Here is a 15821-nt window from a genome sequence, read left to right as displayed (position 1 = left end):
TTGGGGCTCAAGCCAGATACATATCACAGGTGAGCTAAGGTTTCTACTGCAGACCCCTACAGCAGCACTCAGACTAATAGGCCATCACCTTTCATTTGCTGCTTTCTGAGGCAAAGGGGAAGAAAAGCTTAGGAAGTCTCTCAAGGCAGCTAAATGTTCCACCTCACTCTGATCCAAACGCCCCACCCAGCCACAAAGGAAAAAACGTGTTTTGGGTTCCTTCTGTGTTTGGGACACCTAATGTATTTTCCGTTACTAGAACTCTGCGCCTAAACTTATCAAGGCAAAGAGTTTTAAACATCGTTTCCAAAAAACCCGACAGAGGTTTCTTTCAACTCGGATTCTGTGTGAGCACGGTGCTGGCGATCAAACCGAGAGCCTTGCGAATGCTATGCCATTGAGCTACAGTCCAAGCCCTGGTACTTCTTTTTTCTTCAAAGGTTTATTTTATTTTTATATGTATGTGCGTTTTGCCTGCATGTATGTATGTGCACAACATGTGTGCCCGATGCCCACAGAGACCGGAAGAGGATGCCTGATGCCCTGGATCTGGCATTACAGATGGTCATGAGCTGCCATGTAGGTACTAGGAGGAGAACTCAAGTTCTCTGGAAGAGCAGCTGGTGCTTTTAATACAATGGGATGTCTCCTCAGCACCAGCAGTCCTGATTATGCCCATTTTCTGGTGGCTGGTTGGTGTTTTGAAACAGGGTCTCATGTGACTCAGGATGACCTCAAACTCAGTAAATAGCCAAAGAGGACCTTGAACTCCTGATCCTTCTACTTTCAAGTGTTGGAAATTACAGCTGTGCACCACCACACCCAGCTAGAGATACCCATCCTTGAAGAATGTTCTCAAGCACCACACCAACAGAAGGCTCATCTCCCCTTTTGAGACTTGCCCTGAGTGACTTCAGCACTCAGTGCTGCTCTAATCCCACTGGGATTCACGCTTGTAGTTTGCTTGTAGTTTGTCTTAGAGCAAAAGCTGCAACACTGACAACAGAAATGCTGCCAGCCTCTGCAGCTGACTTAGCAGGGAAGGCAACTTTGGCAGGGCCACTTGTTAAATGCGAAACGGCGATCGTTAGGTGGACTTTCCATTCCCATTCTGATCGGGGTGACTGGACCCTCATTGAGCCAGTGTGAGCCCACTTCATTGTTAGGAGCTGGTTTCGGGACAGGCATATGAATGCCTTTCGCTAGTAACGCCTGAGTGGGGTGAGAAGCTTCTGGAAGGGTCTCTTTATCTGAACACAACAGGACTCCTCCACTTCCTGTGAGCATGTGGTACCTGAAGGGGATACCTATGGCCTCTGTAGGGGTAAATGGAGCAGGGAGGCCCACAGCCAAAACCTGAGCCTGGTGTTAGGTGGGATAGTACACCATTGCCTCGGTTTAAAATGGTTTGAGTTGGTTTACAGTCCTGGGCAGTGAGAAGCATGCTGGTTGACACCGTGAAGAGAGGGGAGGTGCAAGGGCCTTCACCTAGTGTGTTGGCTAATTTTAGATCAGCGTGCCACAGCTAGAGTCATCCGGGAGAAAGAAACCTCGATTGAGAAAATGCTCCCACCATAGTGGTCCATGGGCAAGGTTGTGGGGCATTTTCTAGATTGAGACTGATTTTGGAGGACCCAACATCACACTTGGTCCTTGGTGGTATAAGAAAGCTTGCTGAGCAAACCAGGAGGAACAAGCCATAAGCAGTGTTCCTTCGTGGCCTCTGTTTCAGTTCCTGTCTTGAGTCCCTGAGCTGACTTTTCTTTGTGGTGGACTGTGATCAGGAGGGCATTTAAGGTGAAATAAACCCTTTCCTCCCCAAGTTGCTTTGGACAATAACATTTTATCACAGCAATGAAAACTGTAACTAAGACACGGAACTTCCCACAGTACACATGGGATGCACAGGGAAGACAGCTATAGCAAGGTCCCAAGAGGTGTGTGCCACACAGCTCTAACCCAGATGCCACCTTTGTCGGCCAGCACTGCCAACAGATGGGTGGCTGGCTTCCTCCCAGCCGGGCACGGTAGAACCTCAGCCACTTGCCAGTCCTTGCCCAGTGTTCACTATCTGCTGTATTAACAATCGCCCAAAATCTTGATTTGTAGAAAGCCCACTAGGATTTTCTTACCTAATTTGTTTTTTTTTTGTTTTGTTTTGTTTTGTTTTTCAAGACAGGGTTTCTCTGTGGCTTTGGAGCCTGTCCTGGAACTAGCTCTTGCAGACCAGGCTAGTCTCGAACTCACAGAGATTCACCTGCCTCTGCCTCCCAAGTGCTGGGATTAAAGGCATGCGCCACCACCGCCCGGCTTGTTACCTAATTTCTTTGGGTCTAAAATGGTCACTTCAGTGACTGCTATTCCTAAAATCCATGATAGACATGGCTGAGCTAAGGGAAGCAGGGATTGTCCTGCCTCAGGACTTGTCCCCATTGAAATACCAGTAAGTATTTGGCACAGGTCTGATTCCTGTACCACTACACCACACGAGTTTCTCCTTCCCCCTTCTCTCCCTTTCCCTTCTCCTCTCCCCTTCCCTTCCTCCCTCTTTCTTACTTGCGCTTGCTCTCACTCTGTCTCTTTGAGACAGTCCAAGCTTCCTTCAAGCTTGCAGCAATCCTCCTGCCTCAGCCTCCCCAGATGCTAACATGGCAGGTATGGACAATCACATGGCTCTCTTGCCCTCTTTCCTGGTCACAGCATTCGTGGCTGCATTTCCGGTCCTAGAACATGGCCTCTCCTCACCATTACTGACATTTTGAACTGAATGATTCTGGTTTGGAAACACTGTCCACTGTGTGCAGGGTTTTAGCAGCCTGCGGTTGTCCACCACCGCAGCACCTCCAGCTGTGACGAACTCAAGTATCTCCTTTACCCTGGGAGCAGACGGCCCGTCCCCAGAGAGAACTACCATCTCACAGAGCTGTGCTTGTGTAACAATCTAGTTAGTGAGGGTACAGTCGACTTCAGCCCCCAGCTTTTCATCAATGTTTCTTCTGTTAAGGTGACCCTGACATTCTGGGTCACAAATGCCCCTATTCTGTTCTTGGCTGACAGGATTCGAATAAAGCTGATACTAACCAGGTACCGTGGGTGACCTGCCTAATGAGACTGATCTGTGGGAGTGTGTAGTATCCTCTTGGCCACCGTGACCTATCCAGCACTTGAGTATGCGTTTCAGGTATTGACCTTGAGAGTCGTACGTGGGCCTTCCACTTGAACTCCTGGGCCTGCACACGTGAGAATGTAAGCCTGGAATTCCTGGCTGCCATCCTGCTACCTCAGAGGGGAAGTCTGTCTGGGAATGCAGCCAACACAAGAGAAGGTGAGAGACACTTCCCGGTGACAGTATCCGAGTCTGCAAGTAAGCTTCTCTCCACTGCAAGGCCACCTCCTGGGAACTGTCATTTATATGGCTAGTCAGTTGTCATCTCTCGGGATTCGGGCCATTCGACTGGAGTTTCCTCCCGGCTGCAGAGCATCCTTGCCACAGGATTCCATTAGATCCGGTCCATCTGCAGTGCTAAGGCTCCGACTTTTACAGGGTGCCTAGGGCTTTTCCTGCACCCCAGCTGTGGATCTCTGCATTTCTGGTCTTTCTCTTGTGTATTCTGTGGTGCCGAGGATGGAACCCAGGACCCAGCACACACCACACACACCGGGAAAGCCTTTAACCTCCGAGCTACACCAGCAGCCTGCTTCTGCCTTTGCTGTAGTTTTGTGGGGGTGGTGTATGTGTGAGTGAGTGGTGTGAATATATGTATAGTTTGTGTATGTGTAGTCTATGTGGTGTGGGGGTGGTGTGTGTGTGTAGTTTGTATGGTATGGGGGTGGTCTGGTGTGTGTGTGTGTTCTGGCTGAGATCGGTGTGTAAATCTGAAGGAAAGCAGAGTTCCCTCGTCAGCGTAGACATGCCTCACCCTGTCCGTAGGTCTGCAGAGAATAAAAAGGTAGCTGTCCATACACTTCTGCCCTTGGACTTAGACTCAGACTAGAGATTTTATTCACAGCCCTCTGCTTCTCTGGCTTTGAAATCCAAACTGAACCTACATCATGGGCAGTTTCAGGGTTCCCCCTTGCCAACTGCAGGTGTTGGAACCTCTTGGACCTTAAAACTACATGAGCACACAGTTCTAGTTCTTCATAATAAGCTGTAGTGAGTGTGTATGTGAGTGTGTGTGTGAGTATGTAACTGTGAGTGTAGTGTGTGAATGGTGTGAACGTGTGTGTGAGTGGTGTGAATGTGTGTGTGTGGTGTGAATGTGTGTGTGAGTGGTGTGTGAGTGGTGTGAGTGTGTGTGTGTATGTATCGTTTCTTTGTTCTTTCTCTGGAGGACTCTGACGGCAGGGGGTTGGCAGCATGTGTGGAGGAAGAACACCCCTCCTCCCCTTCAATCTCCCTGTCATATCTAGTCAGCCTTCTTCCATGAAGATGAGACCACCCTACTCATGAACGTCATGACATCCCCTAAAGAGTCACAAGGCTCAGAAAGCTCTGGGAGTGAGTGGATTATATGGACACAACACTTTGAAGAATTTTAATACAACCTGTGTGTTACGGGAATGCATGGTATTTCTGGCCTTGCTTTTAGGAAATGCCTTTTCTATTTTTCTACCACCCTTAACTGTAAGATAACTTTTCACAGAGACGTTTCCTAAGGTGAAAACAGAAGCATATTAATATGTCACTAAATGTCCATTCCCCCTGGAGTCTGTATTTGCAGGCTCTGGACAGTTGGCGCTATGTTTAGAAAGATAGATAGCTACTAAGAAATCTTTGCTCTTTGCGTGGCTTTCTGTGCCAAAAGTGGCAGGATAAATGTATTTTGTGACCTTGATAAGAGGTAAGAGCCTTGCCATCCAGAAAATGAACATATGATAGTGTTTACATATATATATATATCATGGGGTGGGGTTGGGGCTCCCTCAAGCTCATCTGTGGATTTTCTGAAGAGCCTGGGCTAGGGGTGGAGTCAGGCTGACTCTGTGGGGTGTAGGACTGCTTATCAGACATGCCCCCCTCCTTTCAGTATCTTACTTCCTCTGGCGCATGCTCCGTGGCAGCCAGATAGCTTCTGAGATGTAAGGTGCATGTAGATCCACTGATCCTGAACAGGAATGGAATCATGGCTGGGGCGCTAGGCCCAGGTTCTAATGCTAGTCTGCCACTCAGCTGTAACCGTGGGTGTGTGCGTCACCACTTCTGGGAGCTCCTGCCTGCAATAGCACACAATCTTAGCCATATCAGATTAGAGAAGAGATAGAGTAAGTCCATGCTCTTCCCTCCCGCATGGGAAAAACACAAGCGAAAACTGCCTTTGACCCTGCTACCCACACAAAGAGCTCCTGGATCCCAAATGTGTGTGTGTTTTTCATACTAAGCAGTTCTTTGAAGATTCCAGCAGGCTTGCTACTATTTAGTGCAAGGCGACACAACCTGCCAGGAGTCAACAGAAACCCGAGGCCAGGACTTAGTCCTAATGGCCTTCTTCCACTCCACTGGCCACTCTGTGGTCCAGGTTGCTGCCTGTACTCTGGCCAAGCATCTACAAGTGACAGGCACCGACACATTCTCATTGGGTTTGCTCATTGATTCAAACAGCCCACAAGTATGCAAGGGTACACACAGGACCAGTTATATGGTGGACACTAGGAGGGTGCAGCATGCGGATGGTCCCAGGACCCCTACCTGCTCTTCTTGTTTGCTTTCTGTTACTGCGATAAAACAACCACAAAACAAAACAAAACACAACTTGGGAACTGGGGGAGGGAAGTTTGTTTTGCTCAGCTACCTTTCCTGTAGAGCCCAGGCCCATTTGCCTAACCGTGGTATGTTCCACAATGCACTAGATCTTCCCATCTTAATTTACGATGAAGAAAATGCCCCACAGGATGGTCTTCAGGACGTCTGGTGGAGGCATTCCTCAACTGAGGTGCCCGCCTCCCAAGGTGACTCTAGTTTGTGCCAAGTTGGCAAAGATTAGTCAGCTCACCTGCCTTGGACACATCACCTCCCAGCATCTCCCAGTTTCACCAGTTTGACCGCTCTGCCTGGGGCTTTGTGAAGCCTTCACTTTATGGAGGCATGACTGACTGTGGCATAGACCCGTGGTGATGATGTCATCCAGCCCACCTCTCAGCCCTTCCAGGAGATGGAGATGCCAACCCTCTAAGACATAGCTGGCTTCCCTGGCAGCTAGCCCCTGTGAGGAGACTGCCAGGGTGTCCTGTTAACATAGCTAAGTGTTTCACAAAGGGCTTCTTATGATCGCTGATGCTTTCTCTACCTTTAGAACATGCGTGCGCACATGCGTGTGTGCGTGTGTAGGGAGAGTATATTTTATTTTTTGAGAATATGTATTCTTACTATAAATCACAATATCACACCTCTATAACATGCTGCCTCCTTGAGCTCTTAGCTCAGCTAAAAGTTCAGCTGATTAAAAGTTTCAAAGCAACCATGTATGGTACTGTGTGTCTTTATCCCAGCGCTTGGAAAGCAGAGGCAGGAGGATCTCTGTGATTCAAGGTCAGCCAGCACTACATAGAGAGACCTCTCTTTAAAAACAAAAACAAAAACTGTTCACATGGTTATGCAATTGTGTGTGTATGGCAGGGGTGCTGAGGCTCGAACCTGGGCCTTCACACATGCTAGCCAAACGTTTTACCACTAACCTGTATCCCCAGCAGTTTTTTTACTTTTTCTTTTCTTTTCCGTCTAAGATCTCACTAAGTTTCCTAGAATATTCTTAAGTTCATTTTGTATCCCAGACAGGCCTTGAACTTGCCACTCCCCTGCCTCAGCCTCCAGAGGCACCGGGATTGCAGGTCTTCCCCACCAGAACTGGCTGAGTTATTTAGTTATTTTGGCTTCAAGTAGACATAGCTGGAGGCTCTGATGTAGAACACGGCTTTGGTTGAAGTCATTACACCATGAGCATGGGGTGTAGGCGTGTGTACATGTTTGCCTCTGAAGTGTCTGGCTGCATTTCCTTGTTTGCTTTCCCCACTCCTGGGCATCCAGCCCTTTCCACTTCTGCTAAGGCTAACCCCAGGTCACCGCACCCTGGCTCCCTTCAGATGATAACTAACACTTCCTAAACGAGATTTGAATTCTCTATTACTGTTCCTTCCCTTTAAAACCATCACTGTAAATAATTTATTATTAGCCATACTCATTGTACGTAATAAGACAGGTTTCATCATGCTATTTTATGCCTGCATATTGTGTGTTGTCTTTTTTTTTCCCCCGAGACATGGTTTCTCAGTAGCTTTGGACACTGTTCTGGAACTAGCTCTTGTAGACCAGACTAACTTTGAACTCACAGAGATCCTCCTGCCTCTGCCTCCCAAGTACTAGGATTAAAGGCGTGTGCCACCACCACCCGGCTTTTATGTGTTGTCTTTATATGCACCCTCTACAGGCCTCTCTCATCTACTTCCTCCTCCTGCATGTACCCTGTCTCTGCCCAAATAGTAACAAATGAATATATTTGATAAAAGTACATACATTAAGATCTAGATTTTAAAAATATAGAATAGGAAAAAAAGGCAAATGACCTAGATGTGTTCCTAAGAGAGAAAAGATGCTATTTGTCTTGAATCTGGATAATTTTACCCTCCTTTCTGGTGAGTGAAACTCCAGTGTGTATAGATGCCCCTGCTTCTTTATCTGCTGACCTGTTACTGGGAATGCAGGCTGATACATATCTCAGCTGTTGTGAATCACGCCACAATACATGTGGCTATGCAAGTGTTTCTATGAAATACTGACTTAAAATTTTTCAGCTATCTACCTACCCAGGAGTGATGTAGCTGTGGGGAGCTGAAAGCCCTGAGCCAGGGAGAAGCACTCACCTTCTGGAGGGCTGGGGACTCTAAGAGACACTATCACTGCGCTGCCTGGTGTTGGGACCATTTGAAGTCCTGGCCTCCAGCTGCTGTTCCCTGCTAGAGATCTTTACTTTCCTTCTGATTTGAGTTACTAAAAGCTGTGTCAAAGTTGTTTACCAGCTCTGCTTCACGAGCACGTGTTGCCTTGCCTTGGGGATCAGAGGATAAGGTTTTCACCTGTTGGCCCACCTGACTGTTGGGTATATAAGCCTCCATAGTGCTATTGATTAAAGGGCTTCTTACCAATAACTAGAGGTCTGTGTGTCTTTGTGTTTCAACCTCCAGCCCCTTGCCCGAAGCTTGCAAACTGTATGGTAGTGCATAGAGCGCAGACAGGCATTGTGCACTGCAGCCTGGCATTGCCAGAGAGCTCACGCCTACATACATACTATAGCCTAGGAGAAGAGCAAAACCCAAGCACATCTCTACCGAATGCCGTCTTTGTATCATTGGGAAATGGGCAAACTCTGAGACCTTTGGCCAGCATATTCATAAAACTGACTCTTGCTTCTTAGAAAAAAGTTGCCCCCAAGATTACCAGAGTTTAAACTACCTGCCACTTACCGGAATCTATACAAATGGCTCCCTTTCTTCCTTCTCCTGGTCAGGCCCCATTGTACTGAGGGTGAACCAACCCTTACTTTAGACCTCCATCTGGCCTTTGGAGGTCCTGGTCTTACCTGATTCATACCCAGTTTCCTATTACCTTCTCCTGGAGCTCCTGGTCTTAACTGATCCACTGAAAGCCAGCCACAGTTTACACACACTGGGAGGGAGGGAGGGTCCACACTAGGTAACTCAGGCTATGACTCCTGCAAGGAGAGCAAGGGGATTTAGGGGTGCACATGAAAGAAAAGAAAGTCGGATAAATGAAGAACTCAATTCAGTAAAGACATTCCACCCCCATCAGTTAGATGGCACAACCTCCAATTAGACTCCTGGAGTTCTCTCCCCCTTGAAATATGAGGGCAGAATGTGGTATAGCAAATGCCACAGTCAACAAAGGGAATCCTCCCATAGCGTGCGCAGGGATGTAAATTAGCGCAGCCACTATGGAAATCAGTGTGAGGGTTCCTCAAACACAGCTTCACTTCCCTCTGTGACCTTCTGCCTGCAGAATTGAGAAAGACTGGAAAGAAACTGCCCCCAAGTTTAACAGAGTTTAAAACTAACTTGCTACACATTGTAATCTAGATGCTAAACCAAACACTCCCCTCCCTCTTTCGCCTGCCAGGCCCCATTGTAGGGAGGATTAACAGATCCTTACTTTAGACCTCAGTCTGGCCTCTGGGGGTCCTGGCCTTACCTACTCCATGCCCAGACCCCTTCCCTTCACCTAAGGCAATCACTTCTCTTGCTTCTTACTAGCCTCACCTGAAATGCAAGTCCTCCACCTGTTCAAATCTTGCTCTCTGCTACCATCCCCAACCCCCAGAATGCATCTCTCCCCCTTAGATCATTTCAACCTGTTTACTCTTTCTCCTTCCGTCTCCTGCAGTAATCCCCATTGACAACATCATCCATTTTTAATGAACCAATGTCTCTCTTTGATCTCCCAGGCTCAGCCTCCCAGCCTTCTTGGGTTTCCAGCTTCATTCTCCACCTGCCACCCCCAGGCATGGCTGCATCTTTAGACGGCTCCTGCATCCATCCAGGCTGGAGCAGCGGTTACATTAGACAGATGTGAATGTCACGCCAGCACGTTTTCTCCAGTGCTCTCTTCTTTGCCTCTGGGGACACCTGCGCCTTCGTCCTCTGTCCTGTGATTGCCTAGGGGCTCTGTATGTAACACATTGCCATCGTCTTGGTGGCTTGAAACAGTGAAATCCTTCTCCAGTGTAGGAGCTGCTGATTTGATCTAGAGGCCCAAGAGAAAATCTTTCCCCCAACTGCAGCTTCTGTAGACCCAGATGTCCTTCATTTTCTGAGACAACTACTCCACTCTCAGCCTTCAGACAACCCTCTTTTGTGTCTCCCTTTCTCTTACAGAGCCACCTTTTGTTAAGGGTATGACCTAGTCCAGGAGAATGGTTCTGAGTGACCATGATTTTATGGGGAGGGGTACCATTAAAACCGCTATACCTCACAGGGTACTCGTTGGGACAGACCACAGCCATTGAAGAAGTGAGACCTGCCAGTGTCCTACAACTGCACTTCTGTCCACCAGGAGCCTGGCTACCCAGGAGGGAATAACCGGACTGGGGAACACTGTGGGTACCTGTGCTGGAGAGGACAGACTGCATGCAGAGACCGGAGAAACAGGCAGCCAGGAGAGGAAGCAGGTCCCAAAATAGGGAGCAGAGGGGCCATGAGGCTGACTGGGCAGTTGTGCAGGGACCACAAGAGATGCGGTGTGGTAGTAATGCTTTGCACACCCGCTCTGCTGAGTCCTCACAGTAACCCATCAGCTGGGGCAGGGGAGGGGATCCTCTGCCGTAAAAGGCATCTTTACTTAGTGCAGCATCCTGGACCCTTGGCCCTTGTTGATCCCCTCCAAACATGCTTGTACTGGCTGGTTTTGTGTCAACTTGACACAAACTAGAGTCATCAGAGAAGAAGAAGCCTCAGCTGAGGACATGTCTCCATGAGATACAAGGCTTTTTCTCAATTAGTGATTGAGAAAATGGGCACCAGCCTATTGTGGGTAGTGCTATTCCTGGGCTAGTGGTCCTAGGTTCTATAATAAAGTAGACTGATCAGGCCAGGGAGAGCAAGCCAGTAAGCAGTATCTTCTCCATGACCTCAGCATCAGCACCTACCTCCTGGTTCCTGCCATGTTTGAGTTCCTGTCCTGGCTCCCGTCAATGATGAGCAATGCTGTAGAAGTGGACACTGAATAAACCTTTTCCTCCCCAACTTGCTTTTGGGTCATGGTCTCATTGCAGCAATAGAAACTCTAAGACAGTTCCCTTGGCATCCTCAGACTGCACCATGGTGCCCTTCACAAGGAGCCACTTTGAGCTTACCCACCTGTCTACTTTATGCCAATGATGTCATGCTAGAGTTTCATGCCATCTGAGTCAGGCCCAGAGCTAGCCGCCTCGCTCTTCTTCACTGTCATAATAAAGTATAGATTCTTTATGTCCATTCTTTCCATTCTTTTGAGCATACAACTGATAATAGTAGAATTGCTGAATCCTACAGTAACCCCAGGTTAAATGATGAGGAGCTACCCATGTTTTCCAGGCAGTGTTCCCAGAAGCAGCACACAGGGGCTTCTATTCATGGCTTCTCCACATCTTTACCTGCAATTGATGCTCCCATTTGTTAAAATCTTGGACTTCTAGGTTCATATGTTTAATCAAAGATGGGCCGCTGCTAATCATTATGCTTTCTCTTTTAAACTTTTCCTTTATTATTTTATGTGTATAAGTGTTTATCTGAATGCCTGTGTACACCATATGTGTTCCTGACGAGAAGACGACCTCCTGGAACTGGAGTTCCACATGGTTGTGAGTCTCCATGTCAGTGCTGGGAAGCAAACCTGGGTCTCCAGGAAGAGCAATCAGTACACTTAACCAATGAACCAGCTCTGCAGCCCCACCATTTTGTTTGGGGTGCTAGTCTTTCTCTGTGTGTCTCTGTCTCTCTGTGTCTCTTCCTCATTCTTGGGTTGCTGTATCTGTTGGCTGGCCTCACTGTGCCCGTAGGCCCCTCGTGCTCACGTTTCTTCCTTCTTTTTTTTTTTGATTTCAGAGCCTGCTAATTTTAGCTTTAAGTCTAACACATTTGTTTGTTTTGTCTACTCAGATTTGCTTTGGGGCTGGACATGGTGGTACACACCTGTAATCCCACCACTTGGAAGGCTGAGGCAGGAGGATCACCATTACTATGCAGCAAGAGTTTGCCTCCAAAAAGGAAGAGAAGGGAGAGCTTGAATCTCTTTTGAAAGGTTTTTTGTTTGTTTGTTTGTTTGTTTTTAGTGTAGAGTTTCTGTTTGGTTCTTTAAAAAAAATTAAGATTTCTTACGCTTTAACAATATTCTCATTTATTTCATTTGCTGTTTTATTTCAGTTCATTTTCTGTATGAGAATACTTAAGATAGTTACCTTGTTAAGTCTATCTGATTTCTTTGACTCCTTGGGGGTAGTTTTTCTCCTAACTTTGCCCTTTCCCTGAGCCAAGTCTTCCAGTCTCCAGGTGCCTTGAGCTTTGTTGCCTCCGACACCTGGACATTTCTCTGTGTGATGCTGTAATTCTAGAGATCAGGTGATCGTCCTTCCTTGGGTTTTTATTGACTTGTTTGTTTTCTTTGGGCTTTGTTCATTTGCTTTGATTGTCGAAGGCTATAATTGTCTGTTTAAAAACAACAACAAAAACTACTTTCTAAGTCCCTCTGCAAAGCTGATTACTTGTGTGTGGGCATTGGTTTCTTCTTTTCACTTGTGTTTAGCTAGTGTTTTGACATAGTTTTCCTTGAATGGCTTGAAGTCAAATGTGTACACAGAATACTCGTGCACACAAAAGAGAAGGGGACCTGCTGGTGTTTGCTGTTGACTTTGTTTCTGGGACACTCCCTCAGCTCTCAACAAGGATTGCCCTAAATGATGGAGGAGGAGCCTAAGACAAAATCCTAAAGTCATTTTGTTCTTTTCCCAGCATTCAGGAGCCTGAGGCATGTGTGTGCCTCCCTAAACCCTGTCATACCTGGGGCAGGATTCTGCTGCCTTTGTTTCCTGGGGGCCTTGGGTGGTCTAAGTCCTGGCCCATCAAGTCTCTCCCAGATATCTCTGGGTCTTTGGTTGGTCAGTATGGTTCGGGTTTTTTTGTTTTATTTGAAATAGTGTCTCCATCTGCAGCCCAGGTTGGCCTCCTGCCCCTGCCTTTCTAGTGCTCAGGTCACAGGCAAACCCCTGGCTCGCTCTCTCTAGTGCTGGGATCATAAGCAAACCCCTGACTCTCTCTAGTGCTCATCTCACACAAAGACCCCTCCTTCAAGTTCCTCCAGCAAATTCAGAACACGCCTGCACTCTAATTTGCTCCCTCTCATTCAAAGAACCTGAGTCCCAAAGTGGGCACTCAGGCTGCTGCTCCTCCAAGGCCAAGACTGCCAGTGTTCTCGGGAGGAGCTCAGTGGAGGCTGGGTTGGCACACCCTGTTTTCCTACTGTTTTGAAGACAGGATGACATTGTTGGCTATTATTGTCATTCACATAATTAGTGTGAAGCTTTGAGCTGTCTCCAGAGTTCTGAGAGAGTTGCTGTCTGCTTCCGCTTGTCTTCAATACTGCCATGGCGGAAAGATACCCTGCTCTGCCCCCACCCTCTGGCTTGCCATTCCTTCACAACAAGAAGACCAGAGACATTTTTGGCGCATTCTCGATGTGACTCTGAGCTTACGAGATCTCAGCACAAAGGAAAGAGAAACAATCCCGTACTTAGACAGTGTCTTTTGCAAGGTCTCATGGGTACCACAAGGGGGTGATTGTTCCCCCCCTCCCCGAGGAATGAGGAAGCTGCTTTCCCACAATTCCAAGGAAAGCCTTTCGAGCTGGGGATGTGTGAATGAGAGCAGGTAGCTGGAAAACAGGAACACACAGAGATTGGAGACAAGGACACAGAATGGTGGGTGGCATTCTCAAAAGTCACGATGGGACGTGTTCATCAGAGTGAAAGGCAACCGGTGGAACTGAAGGGAGGGGGTGGCAGAAGGTGACTGAGATGGCTGGATGCAGGGAGTGCTTGTCCTTTGTCATATCGCTGGCAACAAGGTGAAGCCCTGGGAATTGGAACGCTAAGAGGGTATTGTGTCCTCGTCCAGGAGAGAAGCCCTGGTGTGTGGACTCAGGTGGAGGCGGTGCAATGCCGATGTCTCTGGAAGCACTGATGGAGTAACACATCTCAAGATGCAGAAAGGACCTCTGATAGCCAGCAGCATCTAACAGCCCATAACTTCTTGCTGCCTTCAGAGGCATCAGATTACAATGTTGGATACACTAGCGCAGACCTTGGGGAGACATGCTATAAGAACCTCCGATGCCCCAGATACCTCTGAGGATTTTCTCTTCGATTAAAACACCACGATTCCTTTTTAGCCAATAAGTAAATAGAATCTGGTTCAAAGACTTGCAGACTGCCACCTGCTACTTCAAAAGCTCCTTCAATTCCCTGAGCAATTTACTGAGGCATCTGGACTCCTGGGTGTGGCGCCGCCTTTCCCTCTCTCTGTGTGGGGAGGATCTGCTGCTGAAGGCAGGTCCTCAGCATCCTCTTAGGTAGGAGCCTTGGTGGTTGTAATGCTTGAAACAGGAACAGGGCCAATTTTGATGGGTGAAAAATACAGACTGGTCCACATTTTTTAAAATTGATTTTTATTGAGCTCTACATTTTTCTCTGTTCCCCTCCCTGCCTCTCCCCTCCCCCTTCAACCCTCTCCCAAGGTCTCCATACTCCCAATTTACTCAGGAGATCTTGTCTTTTTCTACTTCCCATGTAGATTAGATCTATGTAAGTCTTTCTTAGTGTCCTCATTGTCATCTAAGTTTTCTGGGATTGTGGTTTGTAGGCTGGTTTTCTTTGCTTTATGTTTAAAAACCACCTATGAGTAAGTACATGTGATAATTATCTTTCTGTGTCTGGGTTACCTCACTCAAAATGATGTTTTCTAGATCCATCCATTTTCCTGTAAAATTGAAGATCTCATTATTTTTTCTGCTGTGTAGTACACCATTGTGTAAATGTACCACATTTTCCTTATCCATTTTTCAGTCGATAGGCATTTAAGTTGTTTCCAGGTTCTGGCTATGACAAAGCTGCTGTGAACATAGTTGAATACATGTCCTTGTGGCATGATTGAGCATCCTTTGGATATATACCCAAAAGTGGTATTACTGAGTCTTGAGGGAGGTTGTTTCCCAATCTTCTGAGAAATCGCCACACTGACATCCAAAGGGGTTGTCTGGTCCAAATTTTTAAGGGCATTGAGAAACCTGGATTGTAGCTCAATGTTTTTAATCCTGGAGTGGCTGAAAGAGCCTCACCGGTGAGTGGCACTGCTTCTGAGTCTGCAGCCTGTGTAGAGAAAGCATCCTTTAAGGTGGTGGCTCACACCTTTAATCTCAGCGCCTGGGAGGCAGAGGCAGGCAGATCTCTGTGACTTTGAGGTCAGGCTGGTCTATAGAGTAGTGAATTCTGGGACACCCAGTGTTGTTACATAGAAACTCTGTCTCACAAAAACCAAAACCAAACAAACAAAAAACAAAAAAAAAAAAGAAAGAAAGAAAGAAAGAAAGAAAAAGAAAAGAAAGAAAGAAGGAAAAAATAAAAGAAAGCATCCTTAGGTACCAGAATTATTAGGGAACAAAAACCAATGCCATTTTGAGGATCTCACACCCATGATAACCACTGCTGCTAAAGAAACATAACACACTATGAGCCTAGGACTGATGAGATTATAGACCTGGAGCAACAGGCCCTGGATTCTTGGTAGAGTTCAGAGCACTTTCATAGCATACAGAAGATCCTGCCCCCCAAGGAAGGAAGGAAGGAAGGAAGGAAGAAGAAAAGAAAGAAAGAAAAAGAGAAAGAAAAACTGGCATGGTGGTGCACACCTTTGATCTCAGCACTTGGAAGGCAGAGGCAGGAGGATCTCAGAGTTTGAGGTCAGCCTGGTCTACAGAGTGAGTTCCAGGACAGCCAGGACTACATAGAGAAACCATGTCTTAGGGGGAAAAAAAAAGAACCCTGGGTCTAACCTCAAGTAACAAAAATAAATGAAACAAAGGAAGATGAAGAGGAGGAGGAAGAAAAAGAAAAGAAATGGAAAACAAGGTTCAGCAAGCTGTAGAAAAGCCACACCCTTATGCACTGTTAGTGAGATTGTAAAGTGGTGCAGCCATTATTGAAAACAACAGGCCGTTCTCTAAATAAATAAATAAATAAAAGAGTAACACCACAAAAAGCCAACAGTTTTGAATTTAAATTGTGGTG

This window comes from Chionomys nivalis, chromosome 7, assembly GCF_950005125.1.
Source record: "Chionomys nivalis chromosome 7, mChiNiv1.1, whole genome shotgun sequence".
Classification (NCBI taxonomy): domain Eukaryota; kingdom Metazoa; phylum Chordata; class Mammalia; order Rodentia; family Cricetidae; genus Chionomys; species Chionomys nivalis.
The sequence above is the reverse complement of the archived record's forward strand: the minus strand, read 5'-3'. Positions refer to the sequence as shown.